At 50.3% G+C, this 24,222-nt stretch overlaps 1 protein-coding gene and 1 non-coding gene across 5 annotated transcripts in view; one reads left to right on the top strand and one right to left on the bottom strand.

The window, feature by feature from the left end:
* Positions 1-24,222, bottom strand: part of ESRRB (estrogen related receptor beta) — a 171,456-nt gene that overhangs the window by 78,400 nt on the left and 68,834 nt on the right. The window lies entirely within an intron of this gene.
* Positions 14,718-14,790, top strand: TRNAG-UCC. The gene has a single exon. It is a non-coding gene; the product is annotated as a tRNA-Gly (tRNA).

Genomic DNA, 24,222 nt, shown 5'->3' with positions numbered 1-24,222 from the left:
AGGGGGAGGGGAGGGGGAAAAGGAGGGGGAAGGGAGGGAAGGAGGGGAAGGGGAGGGGGAAAAGGAGGGGGAAGGGAGGGAAGGAGGGGGAGGGGAGGGGGAAAAAGAGGGGGAAGGGAGGGAGGGGACAGAGAAAGGAGGGGGAGTGGCAGGGGGAGGAGAGTAGAGGAGGAGGTGGGGGAGAGGAGGAGGGAGAGGGAGGGGGCACAGAAGAGAGGAGAAGGGGAGGGTGAGAGGGAAGGGTAGAGGGAGGGGAAGAAGGGAGAGCTGGAAGGGAAGGAGGAAGGGGAGGGAGAAGGAGGGGAAGGGGAGGAGGAGGAAGGGAGGGACAGGGTGGGGGGGAGAGAGAAGGGAAGAAGGGAGGATAGGAGAGGGGAGGGGAGGGGTGGGGAAGGGAAAGGAGAGGGGAAGGGGAAGAAGGCTGAAAGAGCTAACTGAAGTTTCCGAAGGGCTCTGCTGAAGGGGTGCAGTTCACATGAAGGTGTAAATTTCAGGACAATTTACTAAAAGATTATACCTAGTGGTCTGTCCATTCATCCATTCATTCATTCATAATATTTCTTGGGTACTTCAGTGCTCTGGATACTCCCTGGCAGTGAAAATAAGGTGTGTGACCTCAGGCAGCTTTTATTCTCTTGGGAGGGACAGGTGATTAACAAGGATATAATACAGTATAATACATACTTATAATATAATTGAAATAACTTAAAAGTACTGGGTGATGCAGGAACACATTTATGTGTGGTGTGTACACAAGTATGCAGACACACTCCTGTGGGCACCTCTGTGGTAGGAGCCAGCCCCTCCCTGATGGGCACCGACTGCTGAAGACAGACATGGTCACACACGCATGCACACACACGGCTCCTCCTCTGTGGAATACCCTTGTGCCAAATCGGATGCGGCTGCCTTGCTCACTTAGCAGATAGGCAGACAGCACGCCAGATATTTGGGAGCGCCCAGCTTGTCCAAGCCAGTCCTATGATTGGACCAGAAGTCCTGCTCCCGGTTAGGAGGACCTTGCTGCCTGTTACCACCTCAGCCCACTGGCGCTCTCAGGGATCATCTCCAAGGGCACCAGGCCGTTCCTGCACCAAGTGAAACACACAGCTGAGCAGGGTCTGTCTGTCACCAGCAAGGGGGACCGTGGGCTGTTGCTCTTCTGCCTTTCCCTCTGGAACATGAGCACATTTTACAAACACAGTCTCTCTTCCCTAACTGGCATTATCTTCCTCCCCTTCCCTAATCTCTCCAATTTTCTCTTTTGCCATCAATAGACCGATTTCAAACTACATGCCTGTGAGAACTTTGCTTCCTTTGTTCCTAAAGGTTTCCCAGTCACACATTGCAAATCAGGGTAGCACGGTGGTAAAGGGCATGGTTCTGGAGCACATGGGCTCCAGAACCCATGTTCCAATACTGACTTCCCATTTGCTAGAAAGTAATGGAAACTCTGTGCCTATTTCTCTCTTTTTTTTGTCTGCGCCACGTGGCATACGGGATCTTAGTTCTCCAACCAGGGATTGAACCCGTGCTCCCTGCAGTGGAAGTGCGGAGCCCTAACCACTGGACTGCCAGGGAACTCCCACCGTGCCTATTTCTTTATCTGTAAAATGAGATACCAGTTCCTAACTCAAAGGGTGGTTGGAACAATTAAATGAGATCATTCATATAAATAAGGCACTTAGCAGCAAGCCAGCACTGAGTAAGTACCTAAGAAAAGCCACCTAATTAAGAACTCTCAGAAAGTTCTCTCCTAAGTCCTTTTACTTTTGGTTGCAGTTTGACCACGATAGTGCATGAAATCTTCTACATGCACAACAGCCCCAATCATGGACAGGCCACCTTTGTGCCAGCACACCATGGGGGAGAGCAGGGAAGAGAAGCCCAAGAAGCCAAAATCAAATATTTGCAGGGATGCAGTTATGGCAGAGGAAGTTCTGAGGACCAGTGATGTCTCAACTAATGTCTCCAGGGCAGTGTTTCCCACTGCCTGGTCCACAGAATCTAGTTACATGAGATTTTAACAGGTATCTTGTCTGTTCCCCACACCACCTCCACAAAAATAAAAGAAAGAAAAAAATCATTGTCAAATAAATAAGCAGAACACTTGGGTGAACAAGTCAAATAGGTTTTTTTTAACTGCAGAACTTCTCAGAACCTTTAATATACTAACACACACTGGAAGGTGTAAGACACAGCTATAGTATACAGAGTATCCCAAGTTCTTCTGACCACGTGATGGTTAATTTTATGTGTCAACTTGACTGGACAACAAGGTGCTCAGATATTTGGTCAAACATTTTTCTGGCTGTTTCTGTGAGGGTGTTTCTGGATGAGATTAACATTTGAATCAGTAGACTGAGTAAAGCAGATTGTCCTCCCTTATGTGGGTGGGCCTCGCCCAATCAGTTGAAGGTCTGCATAGAACAAAAAGGGCCTCTCCCAAGTACGAGAGAACTCTTCCTGCCTGACTGCTTTCAAACCGGGACATCAGCTTTTGCCTGCCTTTAAACTCAAACTGAAACAGCAGCTCTTCCTGGGTGTCCAGTCTGTCGGCATTTGGACTGGAACTACACCATCAGCTCTCCCGGTTCTCAGGCCTTTGGACTAGCTGACTGACCCGCAGGTCCTGGGATTTGTCAGCATCTGTAATTGCATGAGCCAATTCCTTAAAATCTCTTTATAGATACATATATATGTATATATATGTGTGTGTGTGTGTATCTATATGTGTGATACACACACACACACACACATACACCCTCCCTATTTGTTCTGATTCTCTGGAGAACCCTGACTAATACAGCCACAGAAACCTTTTTTTCCCCGAGAGCATCTTGCAGTCCCTAAGTTCCACGAATGCTTCAAGGAGTGCTGTAGCTGAGGGTCAGAATCGAAGAGGGCTGTAGGATCTGCTCCCACCCACTGCCCAGAAAGTGGAGCCACCCCCAACCTAAATCCTGGGGTGCTCTCTGAAGTAATGTGTCACTGTGGTCACTATTCATCATGGCCCTTTAATCTGAAGTCTTCCAAGCTGGAAAGGCTGGAGTGGGGATTAAGAAGACATGCTCTTTCATGGATGACAATTCCCAGTCTGTTTCAGATTTTCCTTTATTTCCTTCTCCTTTGACGCAAGGAGTTGCTTGCTTTTCTCCTCTCGATCCTCCCACGTGAATATCTGGGGCTATGCTGGCCTCAACAGTGGCCTGGCCCTGAACTGCCATTACCACAAAGGGTAACAGGAGCCTTTCTTCTCAGACACGCAGCTGCCGATGCCTCGCAGGAGGCCAGACCTTCGGGTGGAGTCCAGGGAGGGTGAAGACAGAGTTCTCAGCAGCATTTGGCCAAAGCCGAGAAGAAATCTCCTCTCTCTGTGACTTCTGGTCAGCTGCCCTTTGAACAGCACAAAGAGCAGAGCTTCAAGGGGGAAGAAGATTCCTGGGTGGACGGAGCCCCATCTCGTAGGAGCCTCCCCTTGAAAAACATCAGGTGCGAGCACTAGTTTCCCGTGTCTGCACTTGCTGCCCCAGGTTCCCTGCAGAACCCGTGGTCCAACCTGAGGACAGCTGGTGTCTGGGTTCTGTGTTCTAGGCCAGTGGTTCCCCATCTTTCAGTCTCACAGAATGAACCTCACTCTACCCCACTACCACCAAATTTGGGAATCAGTACAAGGTTGACTATTTTGTCAGGTAAGAATGTTAATGAAAAAAAAAAAAGAAGAACCTAGTATGACCATCATTTCATAAAAGAAGAGCCATTTAAAAATAAAAAAAGAAAAGCCATTTTAGCACCCCAAATGAGGAAAGCAATAATCTCACAATAAAGGACAATCTTGCCCTTGAAGTGAACGTTTTTGGGAGGTTCGTGGTACTGCTCCTTTCCCATTTTGTTCTGATCTCTAACTGTCTTCAGACCAGCATTTGAGGTCCACCTGCCACTATTCAGGGTTCTCTGCCCCCGTACTCTGCCTTTCTCCCCAAGTTATGTTCTTGGCTTGCGATTTTCTTATTCAAAACTTCCGAATTTCTACGTTTCCCAGAACAGTTTCTCTGGAAGTTTTCCCAGAAGCAAAATGCCAGGGAATGGCAGTACAAGAAAAGGGGAATTAAGTGCCCATTTTTAGGGCTCCCACTGCCAGGTTAATTCTCAAGAGCAAATGATGTACTGGGGGTCGGGAGGGGCTGGGTGTCCTTTTTCCCTTTTGCCTCCCGCTAGACTCTCCAAAGCTCCGGCTCATTTGGCCTTCCTGGCCAAAGCAGCATGGGTTCTGCTGGGTAATTTGCAGGTTTGGCTGGTAAAACGAGAAAGTTATAGGCATCTTGCTGGGCCGTTACTTATTCTGCATGGAGCAGGGACTGAGACTGACCCGTGGCTGCCACAATTACCCAAGTTCCCCTGGATGCCTGCATGAGCCCCCCGTCCCCCCCCCCCCGCCCCAAGTCTGCTCTGCCAACGGGGGCAGCTCGTCAGGAGCAACGGAGTGTGACTGTGAAGTCAGGAGACCAATTGTGACCAACCGATATTTATACACCTGGAGAGTGCTGTCCCCTTCCACGTGGTCACCTTGGGCATCCCTTCCCAGTTCCCAGCGATGCTGTCTTTGGTCAAAGCCTTTTTAAAACTCCTCTTGGGAACTGCCTTGAGAGCTAGATTACCTGAGACAGAGTCACATCCTCACTTTTCCTTGTAATCAAGAATTGCTTTGTCACCCAGTTAATTCCCTACACTTGCCTCCATATGACCTTGGCTACATTAAAAATGACATCACCCCCGTAGGAAGAAGACTCGCCACCAGCGGGCAAATTCAGAGATGATGCAGACTGTGGGGCCCGCCAAGGAGGAGTGAGGGATGGAGGCACTGCTAGGCTGTGCCTCCCAGGGAGTCGAATCTCACCGTTGTTGGAGACTTGATTTCACCTAACCCTCACGTGTACCCAGTGAGCTGGGGTGATATTATCCGCATTATACAGATGAGAAAATGGAGGCTCAGAGGCTGACTAGTTAAGATGACAGATCTACCAAAGGGGCTAAGCTAGGGCCTCAGACTCCGCCACAGGGAACTTCCTGTTGGACTGGCCAAAGCATTCCACCTGTTTAAATCAGGATGTGAGTGAGTACTGATTTAAAAACAAGCAAAAACCAACCAGCCAGCCAACACATCATCCAGTTTCCTCCCCTTGCACACAGCCATGTGACCATTTCCTTCCAAATGATCCGCATCTACTGTTTGGACCCCTCTGCAAAGAGAACAGACCGGAGACAGGGGACAAGGAGGGGCCTGGTGGTAACTTTGGTCCCCAACTTCTGACTTCAACAAGACACTCTGGGGCCTCACGGTCTTGATCTGGAAAAGGAGGATTAGAATAATCCCTCACTCACCTATGGAACTGCATCTCTTCTGTTTCCCCATATATCCCCTCAACAAGAGAGCAGAGACTGATCTCTATAATATGCAGGATGGCGGTGGAGAGACTGAGTTAGGAATCAGGTAGATCCTGATCTGATCTGAATCTGACTCCACTGTCCACTAGCTGATCAACCACGCAGCCAATCTGGGCATCAGTCTCAGTGTCTGTGCAGCGAGGCACAGGAGAGCTTCTGCTCCACTGCGTTATTGCAACGATTGGATGAGCATGTGTATCTGGGGCCTGGGAAGGCTGATGCTGAATGAGGTGCCTGATGCTAAGCACCCCCTACCCCAGGTGAATGCCCTCATGTGGCAAGAGTGCTGCCCAGAGAGTCCTCTTCTCAGACCCCCTCCCCTGTAGCCCTGCCCTCCTCCCAGCCATTAGGCCTGCCAAGGCAGGAAGCAGCAAAGCAGAGGCCACCCAGTTTCTTGACTGCCTTTAAACTCTGATAGCGTAAACAGTGACAAAAAGGAGAACCAAACAATTTCCAACGGGGAGCAAAGAATACAGAGGGAGCCATTTGTCATCTACAAGTGTGTCCAGCAGAGTGGACTCGGAGGTGGATCTGGGTTCAAATCCTGGCTTTGCCTTTTATTAGCTCTGTGACTTTGGGGATGCTACTCAACCTCTCTGAGCCCCGGCCTTCTCATCTGTCAAATGAGAAAAATATATGTGCCTACCTTGCAGTACTGTTGAGATTCAAAGACGAAAATTAGGTAAAAGCATGCAGTGCTGTGCCTGGCACATAGTTAAACACATAGATATGTGTTAGCTATTAGGGTTATTGAACCAACTTTCCAGTAAGTGCAAGGTAGCTCAGGAGGCGCTGCCCCATGCTGGAAAGATCAGAAGTAAAAAAGTGAGATGTTGTCCAATGTGGCCCCGTGCAGGTGCACCGTCTCCTCCCCACCAATATGAAACGAAGGGGTTTTTTCTAAAGAGCAAAGTGTACAACAGCAAGCTCAATCCAAACAGGTCCCCTTTCCACTTACATGCTCCTAGTGATGGAGAACTCACTGCTCAGAAGATAGTCCAACTTTGAGTACCAAACATCTAGGTTAACCAAAGACCCTCTCCTTTGGGACTTCCCTGGTGGTGCAGTGGTTAAGAGTCTGCCTGCCAATGCAGGGGACACGAGTTTGATCCCTGGTCCGGGAAGATCCCACATGCCATGGAGCAACTAAGCCCGTGCGCCACAACTACGGAGCCTGCGCTCTAGAGCCTGCAGACCCTAGAGCCCGAGTGTGGCAACTACTGAGCCTACGTGATGCAGCTACTGCAGCCCGCGCGCCTGGAGCCCGGGCTCCGCAACAAGAGAAGCCACCGCAATGAGAAGCCCGCACACCACAACGAAGAGTAGCCCCCGCTCGCCGCAACTAGAGAAAGCCCGCACACAGCAACGAAGACCCAACGCAGCCAAAAAAAAAAAGACCCTCTCCTTTGCACAAAATTACTTTACCCCAAATCACTCTGTTTTGGAATTACTCTAAAGCCAGCAACCTCTGCCTTCCTAAAGCAAATACAGATCTGAGACTAAAGCCGATATTCCCAGGGCCAAGGTCAAACTCTACACATTTGCTGACACCCCAGATTGGGTACCTGGCACTTTGGCTATTTTGTGTGGGAAGAGTCAGACTGCAGGGAAGGAAGCCCAGAGCTGGTAGCACCAGGAAGTTCTGGGGCCAGGCCTGGCCCCGTGGGACTGGCCTGCCTGGGGCGGTGAGTAGGGTCTTGCCCTCTCTGCGGTCCTGGGCCTCCCTGTGCAAGCCCCCTCCTGAGGCATCCACAGGACGGAGGCCCCTGGCCCCCGCAGGCAGCCTCTGGAGGCTGCACCTACCTGTGACCTTGAATCAGAAGGCCCCACCAAAGGAATAACAATGAGAAATGTCACCAGACACAGCTCTATTTGATGTGTCCCGACCTGGGGAATTCGTGTCAGAAGACACACAGAAAAGCCAGATGGTATGTTCCAGGGTCACGGTCCACCACAGAGAGAAGCCCAGGGCCCCTTTCATGTCCTTTCCCGAGTCCGTCTGTGCCAGGGCAGCGGGGGTGGGAGGCCGAGGAGACACAAGATTAATGGCTTCTGAGGCAGGGGGGCAGCCGCCCACTCATCCAGCCAAGATCCTCCAGCGACTCCCCCAGCCTGGCTCTGCGAGGTGTGAAGCGGAGAAAGGCTGTGGTGAGGAGGTCAGCCCTTGCCAACCCGGGAGAGCCCGGCTGCCTCATCCACTGTCAGCACCACGCCTGCGAGCCCAGCCTGCGAGCCCAGCCTGCGGGCGGACCTGCACCCAGGTTCGTCTCTGCGGCTGCTGCGGGCAGAGGTGCCCACCCCTGCGTGGTGAGGCGTGCACTGCAGGGGCCAAGGGGGAGCAGGGGGGCAGGGAGCCCGGCAAGGACAGAGCCCCGTTTCTGGAAGTCTGTCTGTCCAGAGCGCTGGCTTCCAAGCTTGTAGAGGACCCTTTTTTACTTCGATGTTTTTCTTGGGAGCATTTGCCAATGTGCTTGCTTAAGTCGGTTTCCTTAACTTTTAAATTACAATTGTTTTCATATAGAACCCATACTCACATATGACCAAAAGGGTAAGGTCAAAAGAAAAATCTTTCCCAATTCCAGGATTCCCAAGCAGACTCCCCAGCGGTAACTCAAATGACAGCTTTTTGTGTCTCCTTCCCAAAATTCCCAAAGCATATGCCCAGCATTTGGAACTTAAAAAGCCATAAATGTAATTTTACTATATATTCTGCTCAGCCGTCTGCTTTCTCACCTAACTCTATGCTGTCTACAGTTCTGCATCAGTCCATATGGACCCAGGAGGGCTTTTCAGTATCAAAACCTCTCCTGATTCCCCTGTGTCATAATCTTGGTACCTTTATTCTTCATCAGTTGGAAAAATACATAATAAATTCACAATTCAGTCATACTTTAAAATGAATTTGCACGTTTCCTTTCAATGACCACAGAATGTTTACAGAGAATGCTTGGGGCATAATGGACATTGTGAGGTCCTGTATGAACATTTTACAAGCATTATTGCATTAAAGCTTCTCACAACCCTTAAGGGAAGGCTTATTATTTCTTTTTTTTTTTTTAGCCGCACCGCGTGGCATGTGGGATCTTAGTTCCCCGACCAGGGATCGAACCCGTGCCCCCTGCAGTGGAAGCGCAGAGTCTTAACCACTAGAGTGTCAGGGAAGTCCCAGAAGGGTTATTATTTCTATTTTTCAGATGAGGCCAGCGTGGCACAGGGAGGTTAGATGACTCTCTCAAGGCTGCACAGCAAGGGGAGCCAGAATTACCAGGTGAATTCAGACCAGTCTGACATCAAAGTTTCCACCCTCTCCAGCACATCACACAGGGCTGGTCTATTCCTGTATGTCCGCTAGTGTGAGTCAGGAGTCAGGAAAGGGTACCCTCTCCTTCCTCCATGGGGCTCTTCTCTATCCTCGCCAGCCCAGCCGGGTGCGTCTATGTACACGGCAGTATTACAGACCCTGACGCTGACCTCAGATCAGGGATGGCCAGTTAGGTGCTGACCTTGGACATGGGCTGCAGCAGCTTGGATGCTGCCTGAAAGTGCCCACAGTGTTGGCAGCAGGGCAATGTGTTCTTTTTTGGTGCCAGCCATGGGGTGAGGCACCAGGAAGGCCAGCGTGAGCCAGACAGAGCACGTGGTCATTACTGTCACGTGGCTCAAATCTCCCACCTTCTCCTCCACATGGGGAGATCCTTGCTGTCTCCACCTTGGTCACCGAGAGCAGAGCCCAGTCTAAGAGATGCCCTGGGAGGGAAACATGAAGGAGCTCACAGGCGAGCATCGGGGACAGATGGCAGGGGAACCACGAGGAGGGGGGGGCCTCCTTGCCCAGGACCAGCAGCTCATCTCTCTTCCTGCCAGTTTCCAACTATTGAAACTCTCTCAATCCTTCGATGTTTTAAAATGATTGGAATTGTTCATGTCAGTCTGTCCAGCACCCCTATGATTCTGTCTGGCTCCCGCCGGCTCCTGCTGTTGCCTGACCCGGCCCGGCTAGGGTGGACGCACAGGGTAACAGTGGAAGAGACAGATGGTGGCGAGCACTGCTCGGCCCTGAGGCTCACAGTTCTGGTCCTGGAGGCCCTCCCTGAAGCTGAGGGCAAAGAGGATTTCCATCCAGAAAGATAGGCAGTGCACGAGCAGGCGCTGGGTGGGGCCTGGGCTGGATTCTGCACACGAGCTGCAGGACTGCAGACAAGACCCTCATCCGCTCAGGGCCTCAGTTTCCCATCTGTCAAATGAGGGCTGAGGCGCCCATGAGCCTCCTGGGTCTTCCCCAGCCCCCAGGTTCTGCCTTCTCCCTCTGGGAAGTAGGGAGTCCCACACGCCACCCATGTATGGTGCTCAGGGGCTCCCAGGGCTGAGTCTTTAGAACAGAAGGTCTGGAAAGAGAGGACGGAAAAGATGCGCGTGTCCACAGGAAGCGCTTTGCACGGTGCCTCGCTCGTAGCAGGCATTCAGCAGATATTAGTGATGATGACTGTGGCCATGAGCAGCAAGGAGAGAAAAATACAGTGAAACAAGCCTAGGATAACAGAGGCAGGACTACAGGGCTGGGAGGCAGGTATGATGGAGAAACAGAAAAGAGCTGCAGACGCGGAGAGAAAGTGGTTTAGCCTGCAGTGGCTGGGTCTCCCGGTCATGGGCACCATCTCTGGCCTCACCTGCATGGCCAGGAGTTGTGATTACTGCAAAAACCAGAATCCAGTGACCCCCCGAGAAGACTGCGGCTATGGCGTCCCTTGCCCGAGTCCCCACCTCTACACCCCTCGGTCCTCCTGCATGCCCGTGGAGAGGCCTCTGATTCAGATCCTGCAGGTATCTGCTGCACATGGCCACTGGCTGCTGGCTGGGCCCCTGCTCGGCAACACTGTAGACCCACCGACCCATGAGCAGCGGCCCACACCGGCCATACCCACGATGACGACCTGGCACTGCCAGGACCCCTGCCTCCCGTCCTGACCTCTGCACTCCCTGTGGGCCTGGCTTGGCTGCCAGGGGTCCCTATTTTCTGGGACTGCTCTGATCTCAGGTTACTTTAACCTCTGCCATAAAGGTATTTCATGCAATATCTAGATGTCACAACATGTAACATTTTGTAGATAAATATATTTACAGACCAAATAAAAAAAGATCCATTGCGGACCACTGTAACTACATTTTTTACTATTACCGGGGGAAAGTACCTGGCAGAGTAAAGACTTAGGAGGTTGCAGGGGTGGAGGAGGGGTGGGCAAGGCTGACAGCCATGAGCACACGTGCGGGTGTCTAGTTGGGCCAAGCTGGGGCCCTTCCCAAGGCGATGAGAGCCTTTTTGCTGAGGGGTGCCTGTCCCCAGGGAGGGCAGGCTGGGTCCCCTACTACTGCCCCAAGTCAATCCTGGGACTGCTCTGCTGGTCGGGGTGAAGCTGCGGCGATGGGGAGGTTGGATATACAGGAGAGAGAAAACCTCAAACCTAAACCCAGGCCTGCTAAACACTGGCCACAGCACAGACAAGCCAATGCAGGCTCCCTCTCCACTGTGCCCTAACGGCTACACGCAGGACCCTGGCCTCTGGCACATCCCCTCCCCCACAGACCTGCATGGAGGCCCTTGGAGGCACCGGCCACAGGCCTGAGCTCCAACTCGAGCAGGCTGACTGCTGTCAGCAGCTCCAAGGCAGCTGACCTGGAAGCAGCGAGGGGTGGTGCTTCATTCCTCCTCCTCCCTTTCTGGCGAGAAGAGGCACTTCCCTCAGCCCAGCACAGACATCCACAGGCACCTACATCCACACTTCTGGATGCCCTGACCCTCTGCTCAGGTGCCCCGGGCAGCTCAAGAGCCACATGCCCTCCTCAGGGGCTCTGCTCCCCCTTCCTGAGCCCAGGGGCAGCTCGGGACCGCGTTATCGTGACAGGGGAAATGTCAGGAGGGCTGGTCTGGAGTGCTGCACTATTTCAGGGAGGCTTGGATTTGCAGCCTGGATCTTTAAAGTGGACGCACATGTCACCTTGGGCAAGTCACTCAATCTCTCTGGACCTCCAGTTTCTCTTCCCATAAAGGGGGATAGGACCCCCTACTTTACTGAGGTGTTACTGTAAATTTAAAGAGATCACGCCTGTGAACACCCGATCAAACGCTAACACAGCAGTTCCCTTCCCTTTCAAGTTACTAAGCTCCAGCGCTCCCCAAAATCTACTCACCGAGGCCCTTGGAGCCCAGGGACCATGTGAGACTCTCCCTCTCACATGCCCTGCCCACACCCACACACCACCCGGCCCCTTGAGTCTGGGAACACAGGGGCCCAATGTGTTGGGCAGCAACAGAACAGGGCCTGGGTGACCCTTCCTGGTCTTGCCTATGGAGAGCTCTGGGGGCCCACTAAGAATTGCAGTTAGACAAAACAGAAAGCTTTCTGGAGACCTTATCAGGCTCTAAATTCAGGCTGCAAGGATGGTGCTGAGCAGCTCTAAAAACACAGCGGCTTTTAGAGAACCAAGGCATATGCTAGTTAGGGGGGTTGTTCCCATTGTGTGTCAGAGCCTGAGACTCCTCAGCCCCTCTAGGCCCTGAACTTGAATACTCACTGCCTCTCCTCCCTGCCATGTGTATCTTGGGGTTAATTAGAACAACTAGGTTCAGACCTCACCCACACCCTCAACCAGGAACTCTTGGTCAGTGAACAACCTGTACAACTGTACAGGTGGCCCATCAGCAGCTCAACTCAGTACACAAATTTTCTCAAATTGTATCCAAGCTTTCACCTCGTATTTACTGAAGGTTCCTCCATGCCTGGCCCTGCACTGCAGATTCACAAATAAATTGGACCCAGGCCTTTAAGGGGCTCAGGGTGATGGGGCAACACTCATGGAGATGTGGGAAAGAGGGTTTGATTCTCAAGGCTGCCTCTTCCTTGACAAGGCCACTTCTAAGGGCATTTCTCTACAGAACAGGGATTCAGAGAACGAAGTGAGCCCCCAGCGATGAGATGCACCCCTGGCCTGGAAAGCTGTGCAGATCTAGCTGTTACCCATGTCTGCAGGCTTGCAGGCCACTCAACACTGAAAGCGGGCTGGCCTGGCCTGGGGGCTGTGTGTGACTGAGTCATTGAGCTGAACCTCCTGATGCCAAAGGTCTCAGCCAGAAGCAATTTCCAGGGAACTGCCAGTGCAGAGATCTCCTCCGGGGCCAGAGTTGACTGCGGCCCGAGAGTCCAGCCGAGGAAGAGTCCAGGAGAGCCTAGCCCACTCTGGCCTCTCCTGGGCCTCTGCTGTGCTGAGAGCTGTGGATTTGCCTGCGGCTTCCCCAGCAACTGCAGCTCAAGCTGATTACAGAATGTGTGCTAACTTGGGGATGGTCTGGAATATTCCTTCAACTCCCAAACCAAGGGAGCCCTTGCCTCCGCAGGCATGGCTGCACTGCCCAGCATTTCCTGGGAGACGATCTGCCCCCTCATGTGATCTAAGGGACCCATTGCAGCCACTGCACAGCCTCCCTTCACCCTGGCGCTTGGCTATTCTTTGCATCTGCTCTGTTTCTCTCCTGACTTCACCTGTGCCCACCTCACCTGCTCAGCCACACTGGTGGCTGCTGTGGTCCCAGTTCCTCTCTTGGCCCGGAGGCTTTTCCCCTGGAAGATTAGTGCTTTCTGCTTCCTGCTCTTGGCTACCACAGTTAAACCCCATGGGCAAGGGTCCAGCAGGGAAAAACGATAACCTTACACTCTAAGGATAAAACTCACACTCTGCTATCTGGGAAAGTCATTAGTTTTGATAGAATTTCAATAGGGACATGCTTGGAACCGTGAGGAAGAAACACTGAAAAGAGTCAAAATTTCTGGAGCACTTACTGTGTACCAGTCTCTGCTTTAAGTACCTTATATTGATCAATTTTTAATCTTTACAGAAATGAAGGTCGTCACTGATAATGAGGAATCGGAGGCACAGAGAGATTAAGTAACTTATCCGGGGTCACAGAGCTGGGATGTCACACAGCCAAGGCAGTGGTGTGACAGTAAATGTTTAAGAACTGGATGGAAGAAGGGGAATGATTTGCCTGCTTCCATAGTGTAAATACCATCGTGGCCAGCTTCAAGCTACCAATGTGACATCACTGATGCTGTGTTACTGTGAAGAGATGGGCAGTTAACAATCTGTCATATAGTATTCCTACCATGCAGACATACTAGATGCAAATTTAGTTCAAGAACATAAAGGTAATAAAATATTAAAGTAGTGAGTTTTGAGTATTTATTACCTTTGGGTTTTTTTGTTTTGTTTTTGTAAAAACAATTATTTTCTACTTAGCTTTTTAAAAAAATTTATTTATTTTATTTGTTTTTATTTTTGGCTGAGTTGGGTCTTTGCTGCTGCATGCGGGCTTTTCTCTAGTTGCGGCGAGCAGGGGCCACTCTCCGTCACGGTGCGTGGGCTTCTCACTGCGGTGGCCTCTCCCGTTTTGGAGCACGGGTTCTAGGGTGCGTGGGGTTCAGCAGCTGTGGCACGTGGTCTCAGCAGTTGTGGCACAAGGGCTTAGCCGCTCCGTGTCATGTGGGATCCTCCCGGACCAGGGCCCAAACCCGTGTCCCCTGAACTGGCAGGTGGATTCCCAACCACTGTGCCACAAGGGAAGCCCTACCTTTGTTTTTAAGACAATGTATTTACTAGTAAGTTTATATAATTTCACTTTTAATGATGATTGTGTTTAACAGTCAGCTACAAAATTCCTGAAAATGTAATGGTCGGTTCTCCCGAGCCAGTTTGAGCTGGTTCCAGCACACCACTGGGGCCAGGATTTAGACTCAGTCATTCTGGAGCCAGCGCTTTCCCCCCTAACCATTACATTATACTGCCCCCAAGAAGGGCATGGAGGCCACCTAGCCAGCCAGATCTGCCCTCATTGGTCAACAGGGCAATAGATGCTGCAGAGCCAGGCCCCTCCTGGCCACTGTTTCCATGGCCTTCTACCTCCCTCTTATGCCTCCAGAATTCCCCTTTACCCATATCTGATCTCCCTAGGTGAGCCCCACCAACATGCATTAAGCACCTTCTCCATACCAGGTGCTGTTCTAGGCGGTGGGGACAGAGATGAGCTTGTACTCTAGGGGCTCATGAAGTTGTGGGAAAAGATAAGCATATATTCAAATCCAACAGGTTACAACCCAGTCAAGGGCATGGGCCAGACTGCAGCTGCAAAAAGAGAGAGATTACTTCCCCCTGGGAGGCGTCAGGGATGGCTTCACTCAGAGGGGGACACATGAGCAGGGTTTAAAGGATAAATAGAGGGGACTTCCCTGGTGGTCCAGTGGTTACGATTCTGCACTTCCACTGCAGGGGTCTCAGGTTTGATCCCTGGTCAGGGAACTAAGATCCTGCATGCTGCGTGGTGCAGCCAAAATAAATAAATAAAATAAAATAAATAAATAAATAAATAAAAATTTCAAAAAGTTGAATAAAACAAAATTAAAGTTAAAAAAAATAAATAAAGGATAAATAGAAGTTTGCCAGGCAGACTGGGGGTTGCAGGTATATAATAGCACGAATAGGAAATAGATCTGAGGTGTATATTTAGATAGACGCTCCATATCCTAGCTGGGGGCCCCTGCATCAAGGGAGGGCGAGACAAGGGAGACACGGGGAGAAGCAGTTTGGAGGGCGATGCTGCAATTCTCTTTTGCAAGTGCTGGCGTGAGGTCCAGCCAGGAGCCCAAGCTGGACACCAGAGTCCAACCCTGAGATTCAGACTTAGGAGTTGTTGGAGAGCGGGTGATGAGAAAACAAGGGGAAGGCATGAGATGGGAGAAAATTACAGCTTCAACATACATTGATGACAGTCTCAGAGGGAGGCACGAAGGGGGTGCCCCTGGAGGTTGGCCATGGGCTCTTGGAGGATGAGGTCAGGAAGACTAAAAGTTCCTTTCTCCAGCCTTCCCTTCTGCCCATGACACAGGCTAAGGGGGGAACAGGGCCCAACCCGCTGTGGCCATTCTTCCCTCTGCTTTTCTAGGAGCAAGACATGAGGCCCAATTTTCCCCTTCCACCTCCACCCCAAACTTTACCTATGTGTTCGACCCACACAGCTAAGAAGGGGTGGTGTAAAAGCTGGAGTTAGAAAGCTAGAATTCTAGACTCAGTGAGTGACATACAACACATATAGCGCTGGGTGGAGTGCAGGCACACAGCCAGATTGCTCCTGAGCAAATCCCAGCTTTGTCAGCTGTGTGACCTTGGGCAAGTGACCTAGCATCTCTGTGCCTTAGTTTCCTTACCTGTAAAATGGGGATAGTAATTGGACCTAGTTCCTATTTTCTAATTAACCCCAATAGGGTTATTGTGAGAAAGCAGTGAGTTAATACATGAAATGTTCTTAGGACAAAGCCCGGCACCCAGTAAGTGCTCGATAAATGTTAACGACTGTTATTATTATTAGTATTACAATTGTCCACCTCTGACCCTGCAGTTTATTTTCAGCTCTCTTGTCTTCCCCAAAATTTTTCTTCCAGCAAACCCTAAATGATCCCCAGGGAGTTAGGCGTCTTGGAGAAGACAGTCTGGACACAAGTGTCAATTGGGCTCTGAAAATAGCACTGGCTGCGGTGACGCCTGGAGGGCATTCCTTAAGCTGAGTGAGGCCTGAGCACTGCTCAGCCTGTCGGGAGGTCAGGGCAAGCCACGGAGGCAGAGTCCTGCGTGTGTATGTGTGCGTGGGGGGAGGGCATTGGCATACCACACAAGGAGGCAACTGCAGTGCTAAAAAGCATGGAGCATGGCTCCGAAAGGCGATTCCAAAACCAGAGCTACTTTCTGAAGCCGGGATCCTAACCCTAACCCACTCCTCCAGGATCCTGTGTTGCTGCAGGCTCACCTGCTGGGATCCTCCACATTCCTTCCCACCCTCATAAGGCTCTGTAAGTGGGAGTCGCCCACGAGGTGCAGTGCCACTGATGGCCTGCAGGGGGCTCTAGAGCTCTTCCATTTCCCATATTCTGGGCTGCGAGGGTACCACGCTTAAAACAATGGGTTGTGTTTACCGGGCTGAGCAACTATGCTGCTCTGGGAGGTGAGTGAAGAGAAGCTGGGATTTGCTGGTCCCTCGTGTGCCCCAGTTCATCCATGCCCCCAGCTGACTGTATCAGGTTCAGCCCCTTGGCCTTCCTACTCCACCACCTAACACTAATTTGGGCCGTTTCCCTCACAGCCCCCTAGGGGATGCCTCCAAAAGGTCAGCCTCTTGTCCTTGTGTGGGAAGGCAGGGAGAGGCCGCTGCTTTGGCCTCCCAGGTGCAGCAAGGGTAGCTTCCAATTGCTGGGATGTCAGGTTCTAACAATCCAGCCCCTCAACCTGCTTGTCAGGGAAACATCACGCAGAGGCAGGTTCCCGAAAAGACTCTGCTTACCCTGTTTCTCCCTAAGGCAAAATTCAGTAGCTCTGGGTGCTATGCTAGGAGACCTCATTCGGCAGATCTGTTTACCTGATTGCAACTCTATCGATATATCTGGATGACAGAAATCACTTGTACGCACTAACTTCCAAGGACATGGCCAACCTAACAAGTTAATCTTGGCAAAAAGTTAAAGATAGTCATTTTAAAAACACTTTGAAAAAACTACACATAATTGTTCTTTGGGGCTTGGTCGAAAGTAAAAAAGATAAGGGAAATGTGTTTTTTAATCAGACCAATTTAAGAAAAACACCCATGGTAGGGTTGCCAGATTTAGCGAATATCACATGGGACATACTTATACTAAAAAATTATTTGTTGCTTATCTAAAATCCAAATGTAACTGAGTGTCCTGTATTTTATTGGGCAACTCTACCCATGGTCCAAGGATATAGGGATTCATTCAGAGGAAATTTCCTATTCATCACCTCGGCCCCAAATCATAATTCCCTCTGTAATCCCCTTGTGTTACATATGGAAACCCAAGCCACATTGATCGCATTAAACAAAGTAATCAGTTCAAGCACCCCAATCTCACTGCTGAGTAGGAAGGACTTTCATTGTGAGGTTATATCAAAGGAATGAAAAGTAACTTCCAATAAGATAGCATCAAAAAATTAACAAGAACATCAAACATTTAATGTACACCCACTATGTGCCTGACACTTGTGAATTACCTCTGTCTAATCTTCACAGTAACCCTGGGAGGAAGATAGTATTCTGGAAACTAAAAAGAGTATCTACAAGTCTAATTTCTCTACTTCTTGCAAAGGCATGTAAATTTCTAGTCAATTACTTCCCAGGGAAAGAAAGGGGAGGGAAATCGAGAGACAGACTCCATTCCATCAACAAACTGGCTTATTCATAATGCAATGCCGGGTCTGTTGCTCTTTGGTTATGTGCCACTTACACAGGAAACTGTCTTAATTTCAATGAATGATCACTGACTTGCGGTATGGGATCGTGGGAGAGAACTGGGTGGGAAACCCATAACGATCTTCAGTAAGTTGGCCTTACAACTGAGGAAGACGTGTTACGCTTCGGGATAATAAACAGCTCATTTGCTGTGAATAAAGGCACGCTCAAGCCACCCCAACACTCGGTGACAATGACACGCAGATTCCAAATGTTCTCTGTAAGAAAAAACACCCTTTCTCCTAATCCTTCTTAACTCAACAAGACTGATTGGTTTTTATTATTCATGAATTAATTTTTTACTCAGGGTCCAGCAAGGGAATTGAAGCTATAACGTTTCTCACCGACTGAGGGGGAAAAAAGCAGATCTCAGCCTCAGCAACACAGCCAGATCCTTGCTGGGATTCCTTGTGGGGTAGGATGTTTTGTTTGTTAAATCAGATAATAATCAATTAATAACCCAAAAATTTAGGTTGTTGGGTATTTTGGGGGGAAAAATTGAGTAAGAACACGAGTAAGAATACTGAAGTAGAAAAAAAATACAGTCGTGGGACCTTGGTATATTAGGTGTCTCCTGTTATGTTAGGCTGGTATATTAGGCTGTCTCCTATTTCCAAGTCGCACATACAAAAATAGGGGGTGGTGGTGAGAGAGGAAATAACAAAGGCAGCACCAATTTCAAAAGTAATGCACAGATGAGCAGTTTGCAGGTGAGCAGTTCCAGGCCTGGGTATCGGCATGAAAAGTCACAAGAGGGGTCTCGGGGATCCAGAGGGGGCGGCTCCCTGGTGCCCTCCCTCTAATTTCTGCCTCCAGAGAACAGGCTGAGGTACCCAGGAACAGGGACAGCAGCCCTGGGAGACGCTGAATGGCCAAGAAGGTGATCAAGGGTGGTGAGGTGACTTTGCCTCTCTCTTCACCCAGTTTTTTTCCCAGCTATTCACATGTGCCAAGTCATAACCCCTCTTGTCCTCTGTGTGCCTTTGGTCTGCAAACTTCTCCTGAGATTGCAGCCAGAGGAACCAAGGAACGTTGAGGGCATGGAGAGGCAGAGCCTGGCATGGACCTCAGATGCTTGTGACAGGAGGGTCAGACCCGACCCAGTGTCCTGTACAAGAAACATTTCTCCCTTCCCAGTTCAAAGGCAACACACCTAGCATTTCTGAGGGGCACCGTGTGGCTGACACCATATTCTCCTTCACCAGTCTGTTCAAATTTCAAACACCAGGCATTTTTTGCTCTTGGATGAATTTAGACATGCAAACCTGAAGCCTGTGCAAGTTATGTTTGCAGAAAAACATTTATGTTCAGAGGCAAGACACAGCAACCCTAATCCAGTTACTACGAGGAAACTGGTTATGAGAATTGCTTTGCGCTTTTGGGGAAGAAAAAGCTGCAAGCTGTTATTACTGTTATAATTATTACAACCATCACATTCTTGCTATTATTTCTGTGAAAGCGGTGTCCTTTCTGCCAAAGCTTGTTAGCCTGACTGCTTAGGTAGACAATGTCAACACACCCAAGGGACAAATGACAAAGAGTGAGGCTAAAAGGAAAAGGATAAATACTGCACTCTGCATGCGTGCTGAAGACATGTCTCACCATCAAAAGGGAATGTTTTCTGCCCATCGATTAGGAAAGCAAAAACAAAAGCATACGCTAGCTCATTCACTCAGCAACACCAGGATCCCAAACTAGAGCTCAACGTGCTAGGAAGTGAGATAAGAGAGCAGAGAGATGGAAAAATAGACTTCGAATAAAGTTTGGTGCGTCCTGACACCCTCTCACCTGCACCTCCTCAGGTAACAGACAACCAACCTGGAACGTACGGTTTTTACCCTCTTTGGTGTCCCCACCAAATGCGAGCAGGCCATTGACAGTGGGTCAAGGCCTTGATGGCTGAATCGGAACAGGGTGGCCCACAATAGCCATTCTGCTTTGGGACTTGTCTCGGCTAATCGCGCGCGGCAGCTCAAAACGGCTCCAACACACCCTCACACTCAGACACACACACATGCACACACGCTCAGGTAGACACACACACAGATGCACACACCCTACACTCCTTCCTCCAAAACATATAAAACCAAAGAGGGATGAAAGGACAAAGGCAAACTAGAGCAAGTTGGGATGAAAATAGAGGGAAAAAAATAAGACAAAGGAAAATGTTAAATTGTAGAAGACATGAGAGAATTTCATCTGAAGCATCACCCTTCACATCCTCCACCCTCCCCTAGAGCATTTTCTTATGACTGTATTTCCTTGTTCTTTGCCCTCTGGAATCCAAGAACACACGAAAAGACCAGTGATGATCAAAAACCTTTTGCCGGGTATCTTTTTAAACATACAAGCCAGGTGAAAAAACCGAAAGCATAAATCTAAGTAAATATAATACTTTAAGAATTTTATAACAATAAGAAGAAAAAAACCCAAATTTATGAATTCAAGTTAATTCAAGCAATTAAAAAAAATAAAGAGCCACGTTAAAATAACACTTAGCATTTGGGGTTTTGAAACTCATGGCTTCCTAGATAGAAAAGCTTGACTCTAATTGGGCACTTCACATCTGTGCAATTTTAATGTAGTGTTTCAGTAAACACCGATGAGGCGTGAGGCTGACTGCTGCTGTAATTGACAGGAGAGGATTCTGATACAGTTTTAAATGAAAATTGATCACATTTGAAACAAGAAGATAAAAACAAAAGCTTGTTGGAGTTTGTTTAACTGCCTTTTGACCTCTGGATGAAATGACATTGAGAAACAAAATGACATTGTCCAGAAAACCATTTCCAGAAAAGGCTCAATCCCGGGGACACCAAATGACAATACTGAATAGAATATTTTAAAGTCCTAAGGAACAGAGGACAGAAATTTAAAGAGAGAGAGAGAGGGAGAGAGAGGGGGGAAGGGAGAGAGAGAGGAAAAGAAGGGGAAAAAAACTTCTTTGGGACTACAATGTGTATAGGTTAAAAAGCATGGCAAAATGAAGATGAAAAAACTTATGTCTGTAACCCCCAGGAAAACTTTTGCTTGGGGCTTATTTTAACCCAAGCACACACAACTCTGAATTTAAGACATTTTGCCAATAGATTTTTCCCCCATCTTGTCCAATTCCATACTGAACGTCCCACGGGCAGATTAAAACCAGTCTGATTTTCCTTGACTTAAGAACACGTTTGACCTTTTTAGCGATAGACTGTCAATGGCCCTATCCAGGGAGAGAAGGGTTAGTCGGGGACCTGGGGCAGAAATCCCAATGCTCCTTTGAGCGTGGCCATCTGTTCTGCTGGAGAAGGGCAGTACGGCCTGCTCACCCTCTCTGGGGTCTGCCAGCCTTACCCAGGCCCAGAAAACTCAAGAGAGCCTCTAAAGAAAGACTGAACTCCTCTGGCAGCAGGGACAGCCAGCCCTTGAGTCTCTCTGTGCTCCCTCTCACACCACGGAAAAACCCCAAGGCTCAGCAGCCCCTCATGGAAATGTGGCCACAGCCTGACCTCAGTCTAGGCAAGGGGTAAAAGGCAGGGTGGCCGGGGCTGTGTTTAAACAGCAGAGCCCGTCGCCCCCGTGACGCCCATCTGAAAGGGGACCCCACCACAGCACGCTCTCACACCCGTACACACACAGACACTCTCCTAGGAACAGATGCGGCTCTTGATGTTTCGGGGTTCAGAGATATCCTCTATATCAAGGGTGTTGACGGCAACAAGAAAGGTCTTGACACTCCCTTAAGCCAATGCTTACAACTAAAGGTGCTATTAAAAATCCTTTCTGTTCTAATCTGATCGGTATAGAAAGGCCCTCTAGAGACCAGTACACTCACAGGAGGGGCTGGGGCTAGGGACCAGGCGGCTCCAAGTTTCCCACTCATCTCGTTTGTCAGTGTCTTTTTTTTTTTTTTTTTTTTGCGGTACACGGGCCTCTCGCTGTTGTGGCCTCTCCCGTTGCGGAGCACAGGCTCCGGACGCGCAGGCTCAGCGGCCATGGCTCACGGGCCCAGCTGCTCCACGGCATGTGGGATCTTCCCGGACCGGGGCACGAACCCGTGTCCCCTGCATCGGCAGGCGGACTCTCAACCACTGCGCCACCAGGGAAGCCCTGTCAGTGTCTTTTGTTGGATGGTTGCTTGGCGGTCTCTGCTCCTAGGGACAAATTGAGCCCACGCTGTCCTATGGCGTGCCTCCCCGTGCCACATCCGGAGTGGGGGCAGCCCCGCAGAACCTGGGGGCCAGCAGGCACTCACTCCCCGCTGCTCGCTGAGCCCCAGGAGCAGTCCTCCGAAGCCACAGGACGCCCCCTCCAGCGCCCTGCTTTCCCCAGCAAGGCGCCCAGAGCCACAGACCAGCACGCACCCGAAGTCTTCTGGGGACCTGCTTCCAGCGTGGCCCAGGAAGTGCACGAGGAAATGCCCCAGGGCAGCCTGCCACGTGGGGTCACACTGTCACTAGTGGTAAGGGTCACATGCCCAGTGGCCTAGGGAAAAACTACACCCTCAGCGACTGACCTCTCCCAGGCATTGCCCTGACAACCTCTCCGAGGAAGGGGTCTGGCCCTGCCATCCCTCCCCCGGGACAGCCCTGCCATTATCAGTGAAAGGTCAGCGGCCTCACCAGAGGGAGGGCGGGGGCAGGCTGGCCCAGGGAGGGTTAATCTGCCGGCCAGCCAGCACAGGGGTCACTGTGATGTGCAGAGAAGTTGAGCTTCCCAGTCCCCCCCAGAGCTGGTCTGCTAATTACATTTGCAATTATAAACACCGCAACCTCCCTGCGCAGGGACCTGGCCATACCAGCCGATGGGACAACCGGGATGTGATCCTGCCGCAGGCCACCCCAGCCACGCGGGACACCGGGGCCAGCAGAAGCCTATGGGCCTCTCCTCCGAGGAATGACCATGCATGTGACCCTTCCCCGGAGGTCTGAGGCTGATGGGACTGAGAAAGGGGATTCTCACCAGAGATGAAACCCAGTCAGGGGTCACCAGCACTTAACAGTGCTAAAAAGACCTTTGATTTATCCCTAGAAATCAGCAAATGGCCTCAAGGGCAGGAGGTGGGCTCAGATTTGTCTGGTCCCAGCATCCCCAAGTTGAGCCCTTCCAGGATTCCTGGCATGGTCTGTGGACCCCCTACTAGCAGCCCCCTCCTGGGCCCACGCACCCTCTGGGAACCACGGCCACTGCGGAGGACATCAGAGGCTCAGCCCTCAAGCCATGCTGGGGTCCCCCATGGGATCATTCAGCCAAAAGCCACCCGATACCAAGAAAGAAGCTCCCAGCAAGAGCTGTGAGGAGTCCTGACTAATTCTGGGCAGACCTTCTGGTCAAGCTGGAAGAGACTGGGAGGGCCTTGCTTGCAGAGAGAAAAGACAGAGCCAGATGATGGCTGGTAGGTGTGGAAAGGCACCGGCCTGGGGTGTTCAGGGTGTGGGCTCTGGACTTGACTTTGAAGGAGTGGATTACGGTCTAAGTATTTGCTATTCCTTCCCCTTAACTTAGAACCACGAATAATCTAAATCATATTGAGGAAACCACTTAAAGCATCCGCGAAGACAAGTTCTAGGGAACAGCGCTGCAGAACCGTATCAAAAGCATCCCGCCTCTTACCTAACTGTTCGGCTGTCTTCCGAACTGAACTTGATTTCCTTTTGAATCCTCACACAGCCAGCTCCATCGCCCACCCGCCAGGCAAACACGCTCGCAATGTCTCTCTCACAACCCACCCCTCTTTTTGGGGGCTGCCAGACTTGTACAGAGCTTCCCAGTTCCAACTGCTCAAAAGAAACCAGGCATTTTGCAGAGCACTGAGGAAGGTGACAAACTTTCAATGAGTATGGATTATCTTAAATAAAAACCATTTGGCAAAATGTCCCATTATCAGGAATACGGATCAAACACACAGGACAAGGTCACAAAGGCCCCCTGGGCTAGGGCCGGGGTGGGGGGGGCACTCTGAGAAGGCAGGGTTGTGACATGAAATCTCTATCACAGCCACTTCCCTCACAGAGCTTTCCCCGAAAGTCCCCTCTGTCCCTCCTCTCTTAGACTAAATGGAATAGGTATTGATTACTCCAAATCAATAGAATGGAAATGTTCTTGTTTGGTGGGTCAGTTTGTTTCTTCACATATATTTTTTTAAGAAACATATTTTTATATGTCCAATTATTGGTAAAATCAAGGACTGTTTGTAAAATGGAGTTGGGGAAATAAGCTCCGAGAGGAAATTTCCAGTTGATGTCAAGACCTCACTGAGCTGGAAAGGGCCTTACCAGGGACTGGGGCCCTCTGCGTTGACCCACTGTTTCCTCCTAGTTTATCACCCTCAGGCCTGAACGAGCCCACCCTCTTCCATGGCAGCCCACACCTCCAGAAGTGTGGCAGGCATGTAAAAGTTTATTTCCTAGAGCCCCTCCCTCAGAAAACCAAGACTAATGTCCTCACTCTGATTT

Source organism: Monodon monoceros, unplaced genomic scaffold, assembly GCF_005190385.1.
Source record: "Monodon monoceros isolate NGI ecotype Baffin Bay Population unplaced genomic scaffold, NGI_Narwhal_1 Super_Scaffold_21, whole genome shotgun sequence".
NCBI classification, from domain to species: domain Eukaryota; kingdom Metazoa; phylum Chordata; class Mammalia; order Artiodactyla; family Monodontidae; genus Monodon; species Monodon monoceros.
This window is presented reverse-complemented; position numbering and strand designations above follow the sequence as displayed.